Source organism: Orbicella faveolata, unplaced genomic scaffold (genome assembly GCF_042242905.1).
Source record: "Orbicella faveolata isolate gen_17 unplaced genomic scaffold, um_ofav_v1 contig_26, whole genome shotgun sequence".
In the NCBI taxonomy this organism is placed as follows: Eukaryota; Metazoa; Cnidaria; class Anthozoa; order Scleractinia; family Merulinidae; genus Orbicella; species Orbicella faveolata.
In genome coordinates this window covers 16,109,228-16,118,866 of record NW_028301554.1, presented here as the reverse complement: position 1 = coordinate 16,118,866, position 9,639 = coordinate 16,109,228, and the positions used below count along the sequence as shown (strand labels likewise).

Here is a 9,639-nt window from a genome sequence, read left to right as displayed (position 1 = left end):
AATAATTGTCAATAATTATAAGGATCAAATCGGGCCAGATCGAGGTAGATCTTAATCTCCTTCGCAGCCGTTATTGGGGGTCGTCACGCAACTCTTCTTCCCACTAATAGTTAGTGGAGAGAAGCGTTGCGTGACGACCCTAATAACGGCTGCGAAGGAGACCAAGCAGATAGAATTTTAGTCGTAAAATTACCGTAAGTGAAAATGTATCCTGTTTACTTGATCCAGCGTTACGCGTACATAACATTTGTTTGGTTTGGCGGTGGATTTCTTCGTACTAAAGAAGTGACACGAACCTCATCCCGATACAATCGAGACAAAGCTCTACCCAGTACTACCCAGTAGTGCCTCGGTTCCCGCTCGGTTCAGACCAGAGGTTCAGACAAAATACACTTCCCAAGAGATGAATTGAAATAATAACAAGTTAAAACTAGGTTCTTCTACGAATTATTCATATGTAGTTGCTGACTGGAGTGCGAAAACACTAAATGAAACCTAACAACTAGGGATCCGCCCCATCCCCTAATAAAAATCGGGGAGTGTTTTGCCATCCGACCTGCATCCGACAAGCTCGCAAAGTCAAGTTATTTTCGAACGCACTGAAATGCGTTATTACGGGCTACCCAAACACCAATGAATTTCTTTCCAGAAGGAACGAGGACGGAGGCAGGGTCCACTCACAACAGTCTACCACTAATATATAATCCGTGAAGGGTTTAATGAACAGAGATCAAAATATGGAGAATATTTCACGACACGAACTCGCGAGGCTAACGCGCGAGATGTGTGAACTCTCCCAGCACTCTTTGCAAGGACAGTTCGTCCATGTTGTGGAACCGCGAAAGTTGAATGTGACTGGAGAAAAGGTTGATTTTTTTCTTATTTACCGTTTATTTAGCGCCTTTCTTTGCGCTGCTTTCATAATTTGTTTGTAGAGAGGATTTCTCCTATCTTAGTGCACCTTTTTTTTTATATATATATTTATCAGAAGAATGTTGCTGTTTTATCACAAAGAGCTGGAAAGCTTTGATGGCGTGCGATTTGACTGCAGGTAAGCTTTTAGAGAATAAAAAATATATTTGATTTATTTAGAAAGAGTTGGCTCTGGCAATGTGCAGTGAATTCCATTTTGAATGTGTCCCAGCTAGATTCCTTTGCTTTGTTCTGTATGAAACATCATCATGTGGCTGCGGCCCCCCCCCCCCCCCCCCTCCTCTCCCCACCATATCTTCAGTATTTCAGCGACTGTTGTTCCCCCCGGCCTTATCTTCAGTATTGCCACGAATATGGGTAGTAGGGAAGATCAAATAAAAAGAAACGCTACTGATATCCACCTTGGTAAGTGAGTAGTTTTATTTCAGATGAATTATTTGTCTTTGTTTAAATTTTCATAACAAAAGATGTCTTAGTTATTTGGGGTTATAGTGCAGCCCTTTGTGTTAACTGCCGTATGTTTTGGAAGGCAATGTTATTGAAATTCTTTTGTTTGTAATGTACATTGAATGTGTGAGTCAATTCAAAGCCACCACATCCCCCTCCCCTGTGGCAACCACCATTAGACATAAAACATTGGGTGATTACAGAAAATGTTCATACCCTACTGCAGGCAGCATGATCATTTTAACCTCCCCTTGCCTTTGAATATTCCAAAATGCTCTGCCCCCAATGCCCTCCGAATTCCAAAATTGTTAAACCCCCCTCTCTTCCACTCGAACAAAAAACATTCAATTTCTCTTTATAACGTTTCAATGGAAGTAACAGCCTTTTGGTAAAAAATAACTTCAAGTTTACAGGATTGATTTCTTGTTAAAGTGTTTCATGTGCAGCCATAAAAAGTGGGAATGTTTTAAGGGAGGCATTCAGAAATATGTAGCCATGTGGGTTACTCAATTTAATTCAAAAATATAACTAGCGTAATGGAATCTTGTGTCTATTTAGAACGTTTGTAGTAAATCAAGGATTCGTGTTGGTCATTGACTTTTATGAGATGTGGTGGCTCCTAACAAAGCCAATTTTAGCAACCTACAGTGCAAGAACGAATCTGCATTCGACGAAGCAGGGGTCGGTGGCTGCTAAAAGAGCCATTGTTTAATATTTGGTTGCAGCACCCTCAGCCTCCACCACAGCTGGAATCACCTTGTGCAGAACGGGATTTATATATTTTGCACTTTTCTCCTGCATGATTCTCCTTTCCCAGAACTTCTTGATCCCATCCACCAGTTCTTGCTTGTTGAGTGGTTTCACCTTTGATTCCAAGAAGAACTTAAGCTCATGTCACATGTCCTCAATTGGGTTAAAGTCAGGACTCTCCCGGGAGAGTACACCACCAGTTAATGTTGTGTTCCTTGAAGAAGGTCTAGGCTTGTCTGGATGTGTGCTTGTCTGGATGTGTGGAAGTCTTTCTCTGATGAATGGAACAAGCGTGGTCTCTAGGATGTTACAAAAATTAATAGATCAGCATCCATGATACCATCAAAGATGCAAATCTCTGTGGCACCATGTCTGCTAATTCCTCCCTAGACGTGAACCTTTAGTGAGTGCTTTGCCTTGGGCTTTCGCTAGATTGGCTCATATAACTTCCAGTAAGGTGTGTGCTGGTAATATGCGAGGGAAATGGAGCACTTGTCACTGAAAATCACGTTGTGGAAAGTGTCGCCTCTCTCCTGGAGTCATTGTGTGTACTCCAACCGCTTGATTTTGTTGACATCTCATATAAGCTGGCAGTATCTAGTCCGCTGTAGAGGCAGGTCTTGCCGCTTGCGTGATCTTCGCACAGTTGATGAACTAACAGCCACTCCCTGTTTTACCAGCTTCTTCTTGATCTGGGCACTTGTCATCTCATCGTTATTTTGCATTTGCTGATCTATAAAAGCTTTCGCTTCTACAGACAGCTTTTGTGATCTCCCAGAGCGTGGTAGGTTTGTAACGGAAGCGGTAATGCACAGCTTTTTGATGATGCGAGTAACACTAGGATAAACCTTCGCATGAAGAGTGGGTTTCACGCAGGAAACTTTGCGTGTTTTATACTAAAGGAAAGTGGGGGTTTCAACATGTGTAGAGTGAATAACAGTAAGGAACTACCACAACAAGTTTGTTGCAGCTTTCATGCTTTTGGGTTTTGGAATTATAATAACAGTTAAACATTAATTTGACAATAAGTAGGTAACTGGGGTAGGTAGGTGGAACAGTTGATCCAGTATATGAAGCAAAACTTGGCAGTTGTAATGCTGACTTTACAGAGAGAATATTCATGTAGTCACTCAAACATTTGTAGTGAAGTCACAAGTGATAAATAGAGAGAATGTTTATTTAAAATTTCTAAACGAATTTTTGGGAAGAGCGAATTATTGCTCGAAAATTCGCAGCACATTTTCGGGAAGAGCGAATTATGGTTCGCAAATTTACAACAAATTTTTGGGAAGAGCGTATTATTGTTCAAAAAATCATGTGGATTGAAACAATAGGTGTCACAAATTTGCGGCAAAAATCAACGAAATATCATTCCAAACGAATTTTCCTTGAAAAGCCACGAAAAGTCAGGAATTTTGTCAAAAATCACTTGCATTGGTTTTACACAGTACTGTAGTAAACCGTATCCCACAAAAGCTCTTGGGCTTTCTTTGGGGAAGCAAAATGGACAAAAAAGAACTGCATTGTATCAAAAACCGTGTGGAGCAGTTCTAAACTTTCCAAATGTTTGAACAACTTTTAACTACAAATACTTCGATTAAGGTGGATAGGTACTGTAGGTTACTAAGTGAACCCAGTGATGTTTCAAAAGCAATTCCCAATGCTTACTTCAATAAATATGGAAGATCACCGTTTCTCTTGTATTGCAACTGTTGCAGAAAAAAACATAGACATTTATTTAATGTTTCCCTCTTTTACTTACATGTAGAACTTCTAGATTTATTTAATAACTTAGTGAATTACGAGACCAATGTAAGGGTGACTGCTTCAAAGGTGACTTGACCATATGGAACAACAAAGGTATCACTATCGAAGGAAAATCTTGTAAGGGGAAAATCTTCCAGCATTTTGTCCAAGATGCAGTATAATGATTGTTACTCACTCTTCCAAGCAAAATGGGAAGCAGAACCAATTTATCAGTTCAATCATGGTCCAAACATACCCCCCCCCCCCCCCCACCCACCCCCTTGCCAACAAACAGAATAACTTATTTGAGAACATCTCAAAGATGTTGGCGGACAATAAATTAACACAATTCTCTTTTAAACTACTTCATAGGATACTATAAATTATGTAGTAACCAAAAAGGAACTTAAATTAAACCTGATGATGAATGCTTTTTTTGCAAAAGCCCAGATTTTCTTGAACACACATTCCTGGCTGTTCTGTTGCCAGGGACTTTAACCACCAATTAATGATAACGTGGCTCGACAATGAACTAAAATCCCAAATTAATATGACTAAGCAGCAGATCCTTTTTAATGATTACACACCAGCTGCAGGATCACAAGGTCTACTGAGGTGGAAATTTGGAATTTTCATAATACTAATGAAGAAGTATATAGATGTACAACTGTAAAATGATGGAAAAATTCCCACTAGGTAATCAGTGCAAACAAAAACTAAATATTCAGTTGAAAATCAATGGAAGTTAAATAGCTAGGACCTACACTGTAATACCCTGACTTTATTTGTTTGTTGGATATTGCAAAGCTGTGGTAGGGGTAGGGGGCAAGGAACCACCATAAGGCATCCCCCTTGATGCAGCTCATGGGTCAGGGGAAGGGTATTGAAAATGGATGCTGCCAAGCTAGGAATTTGTAGTGATTTAATACAAAGCCAACATCTATAGTCTTTTCAGACACTGAATAGTGCACAGCTTGTTTTCAACATCCATAGTCTTGACACTAAATAGTGCATGCAGCTTGTTAAACCAAACAGAAAGATATTGCCTGTGTAATAACAGTCATCTAAAGCAAATACATGTAATAATATGCGGTTATTTTGGTTCAGCTTGTTGTATCTATTGTTTTCATTGTTTCTCATAACAAGTCAAATTACATTAAATTGTGAGGTCACTACATGTACTTTTTGAATGGTTATTACTTTCGAAGTGTCGCTACTTTCAGCATTTTGTAAATAACCATGACATTTAATCGCTTCTTTCATAGGGGGATATTACCTTAAGTTAATACATGCAAATTCATTTTTATAGGTTAGTTACCACATGTATTATGTACATGTTTAGTAAATCTAGCACGCAACCCAAGTTATTCTTAATCCCTTGGTTATTGCCATTTTGTCATGCTAGTCTATCAGGTTTCTGGTATCCGTTTATAACCCTGGGGGAAGTAAGTTACTGTTTGAGTGAAGTGCTGTGTTCAAGAACATTAAACTCAAGGACATTGGGAAGGCGTCTTAATCTGAGAACCATTTCACTTAGTGTAAGTTATGCCACTGCACCATAAATAATTATACAATATCTAAATTGTTGTATTATTTTTCTTCTTTTGAACAGCTGAAGTCAAAATACGTCAGGACAAGACAAGAGGAGGATATTATCCATAAGCTTATTGTAGATAATTGATGATTTTATTGCAATCCAGGACCAGGTAAACACTTGTGTTCTTATGCAGTGATCAAATCAAAACTTAACCTGGTTCCTTCAGGGGAATCCCCCAAAGGGCATCCTTACAGGGTACTCCAAATCACCAAAAATAGGATCATTAAATTCTAGGGTCGGAAAAAATTGAATTGTACCACTTTTTTTTCCTTTTTTTAAATGATGCACTATTGCTATAGGTTGCCACAGGTCAGGATCCAAAATAGTCAGAGAAATTTTAATTTTTCAAAATCAGGGAAAATTCAGGGAATAAATGGAGAAAATGGGAAGGTTCCCTTTTGTATACCTTGGGAAAAAAAAATAGACCAAACTACTAACTAACTCCAATCAAACAAAAATCCATAGTACAACATACTTTCAACAACTGATCACCAAACTAACTAAAAACAGGTACTGCTCAACTTATACCTCAACTTTCAGCTTTAGGGGATTACAATTCAAAAATGGCAAGGTGAAATTTTTCTTTTTTTTTTTTGCAAATTTTGATAAGCATGATGAGATGCAACTTTTGGCACAGTTTAAAACAATTCTGTATGTACATAGGGTTCAGAACCACCTTAAATTTTCAAAAATTTATAACGACCCATCAAAATCTGACTGCTGGAAACTGTTTTGAGCCACCTTAATGAAATTTCCTTATCAACTGACTGACAATGTGTCACTTGGCCAAGACAAATTCTACTCAGGTTTTCAAAGCATCAGTCCTTTCACACTAGGCATACTACTGAATGCCACTTCAAGTTTTTTCCTTGTGCTTGGCCACTGGACCACTGTTGTTCCTTTGTCACCTCGGAGAATGGGACAGTCACTTCCTCAATCTCCCTCCCAGACACTCATCCACCATTCTCCAACCTTGTTGTGATTCACTATTATTTTCCAAGTTTAAATATGTTAAGGTTTAGTTTTGAGTTGATCATTGCATTCTGTGATGTAAACCAAGTTCTGCTTTTAATTTTGAAATACCACAGACATGCTTGCTTGGTCATAATAATATGTTCCCTCATCATAGGCCTGCAATGCGTGCAGAGAGCTTTATTATCTAGCTCTCTGCACGCATTGCAGGCCTATGATGAGGGAGCATTGAAGGGGTGAGTGCAAAACCATGCTAAGTGACGATTTGGGTGAAAAAAAAAATTTTTGCGAAAGGGCTTGAATTTTTGCATGTGGTCTTCAATGTAATATAAAAACACGGCCCTGTATTTTTGTTGCTGGTTTTTGCTTTGTTTTCGAGTTATAATGTATGCAAAAATACTTGGCTTTTCCTAGCTATGTCTTTAGGAGTTTATTTGTTGAACAGCAAACAGGCAGAACATTTATAGTGTATGAAGTCAAAATCAAATCTCACAGCATATATAGAGCGGAAATCTGGGAACAGATTGTTTACATCAGTTATTGTGACGTGAACACAACACGTGAATCGATCAAGCGTCAAACGAACAAAAAAGAGGTGTGCTGCATTAGAGCTCTGTCAACTAATATCTTAAGCATCGTTTTAAAGTACCTTGTATGCCTGCCTGGTGGTTGAGAGGCATTATAAAGTCTCGATAAACCCGTAAGTCATCAGCACATTTTAAAGAATCAAAATGTGTTCTGAAACTTCGAAGGCAGCTGATATACCGTAATCGTGTCATCGGCGTTCAAAGTCAGATCGAGCCAGGCAGCAAAGTCCAAGAGCAGTTCTTGCCCAAGAGAAATACCCTCTGGTGAGTCATGGCCCAATTGCCAAGTGTTGCTATCATCAAAGTTTGGAAAGCGAGAACTGGTTTTAGACTTATAAAATTCGCTGTGTCTCTATGACTGGCAGCCGGACAGGTTTTTCAAAATACTCCGTGTCCGGTAGTCAAAATTATTTTTTAAAAATTTCAGTTAACAATGTCAAATCCTTGTTTATATGGCTGAATACTAATTTTGGTGAGCCCGGCACCCGGAAATATCGGGATTTATAATGTAGACTATTAGAAAGTGACCGGCAGTCAAAACGTTTGAATAGCAATCCGGTTAGCCTAAAAAGCACTGCGGTTAGCCTAAAAAGCACTGCGGTTAGCCTAAAAAGCACTGCGGTTAGCCTAAAAAGCACTCCGGTTAGCCTAAAATGCACTCCAGTTAGCCTGAATAGCACTCCGGTTAGCCTAAATAGCTCTCTGGTTAGCCTGTTTACGGTTAGCTTTCAATAATGCTAAGGGTAACTATAAATAATTAAGAAATTCCGGTTTTTCTGCCGTCTGGTTACCGTGGCGCAGTGGTCATGAGTATCGCTTGCCATGCTGACGACCGGGGTTCGATTCCTCTTGGGGTCGCCTGTCTTTAAGTTCTTTTTATGGTGTTTTACTTTATAAAAAAATTTCTAAGTCTAACTGCCGGACATGGAGTATTCTAAAAAACCTGTCCGGCTGCCGGGCATGTAGCCACAGCATATAAAATTTGTCTTGTATCGACTGCCATGTTTCCCGCCGCACGAGGAGTAAAGACCCTTCCCGGCATGCATTGCGATCACGTTCTGCAGACATTTCTCGAACTGGTAACTAGATTGTTTAAATGTAATAATGGCCAACAAGTAGCAATGGATTGTAACATAGATCTGTGATCCAGGTTATGTTGATTTTATTTCAAATCGGCATGATTTGTAGTGTTTTGAGCTTCTGGGATCAGCGGAAATGCAGATGTATGGAGACCCATACGTTGCGCAGAAGGGTTAATCTGTTAATCTGTCAGCCCTATTTACAGAGTGTTTTCACTTGAAGTCATCAGATTCTTAAATCCAAAACTAAACAGCGACCAAAGTTGTTACCCTCATCAGGCATAAGAGGTACCAGCACATTTTGAACTTCGAAGTTATGGCGGTACGTGACGTAAAGCTACGATCGCGTTTGTCGAAAACTATGTATTTATCTCATGATTTATAGCCATTTAAGACGTTGCCGTATTTGGAAAAGTGCTTATTGAAATGTTTTTTTGTTTTATTTTATTTTAATTTACTCCTTTTTTGACCTGAAATCAACATTTTTGAGCTTATACGTTACGTGAAATTACCATTTTCAGGAGCCCATCATGGGTTCCTGCCAGTTTGCTGTTTTCTAAGTGAAACCAACATCCTTGCCGTCACGGATTAACGTCAAATCAACATTTTAACCTATTTAGACTTGAAATCAACATCATTGAGCTTATAGGTTGCGTGAAATTACCATTTTGCTGTTTTCTAAGTGAAATTAACATACTTGCTGTCAAGCGTTAACGTGAAATCAACATTTTAACCTACTTAGACCTGAAATCAACATCATTGAGATTATGTGCTGCGTGCAATTGACATTTTGCTGGTTTCTAAGTGAAACCAACATCCTTGCTGTCACGCGTTAACGTGAAATCAACATTTTAACCTATTTAGACTTGAAATCGACATCATTGAGCTTATGCACTGTGTGAAATTGACATTTTGCTGGTTTCTAAGTGAAACCAACATCCTTGTGGTCACGTGTTAACATGAAATCAACATTTAACCTATTTAGACCTGAAATTGACATTTTGCTGCTTTCTAAGTGAAATCAAAGTCGTTGCGGTTGCGGCGGGCCGATCCTTTGTTATGATACACCGAGGCAAGACTGCGACTTATAACAAAGGCTTGGCTAGGCTATTATAACAAAGGATCGGCTCTGTTTATCATAACAAACGCCCAGCTCCGTTTATTTGAAGGCCTCGGCGGGAAAAGGGCATTAGGTATTTTAATCAAAAGTGAACTTTGTCGAAAATGCTCCAAATTTTGCATGCAGTTTTGTTTAGGTATGTTTAGCAATGTCCCGTAGTTTTTCCGCTAAGCTTCACTTCGTTTTCGAGATTTTGCGTATGCAAAAAAACCACGCGGTTTTCCTAGCGGCGTCTGTATAAATGAAGTAAAAACCAGTGGGAAAAATACAGGACCACATTTTTCTATTACATTGAAGACCACATGCAAAAATTCAAGCCCTTTTGCAAAATTTTTTTTTCACCCAAATCGTCACTTAGCATGGTTTTACACTCACCCCTTCAATTTAAAATGCACTGGCTCAGTAGGT

At 39.0% G+C, this 9,639-nt stretch overlaps 1 long non-coding RNA gene across 1 annotated transcript; it reads left to right on the top strand.

The window, feature by feature from the left end:
- The first annotated feature begins 767 nt into the window (after window positions 1-767).
- On the top strand, window positions 768-9,327 carry LOC149108312 (uncharacterized). The gene is made up of 3 exons (XR_016209242.1): window positions 768-866; window positions 989-1,051; window positions 5,489-9,327. It is a non-coding gene; the product is annotated as an uncharacterized LOC149108312 (long non-coding RNA).
- Window positions 9,328-9,639: the final 312 nt, after the last annotated feature.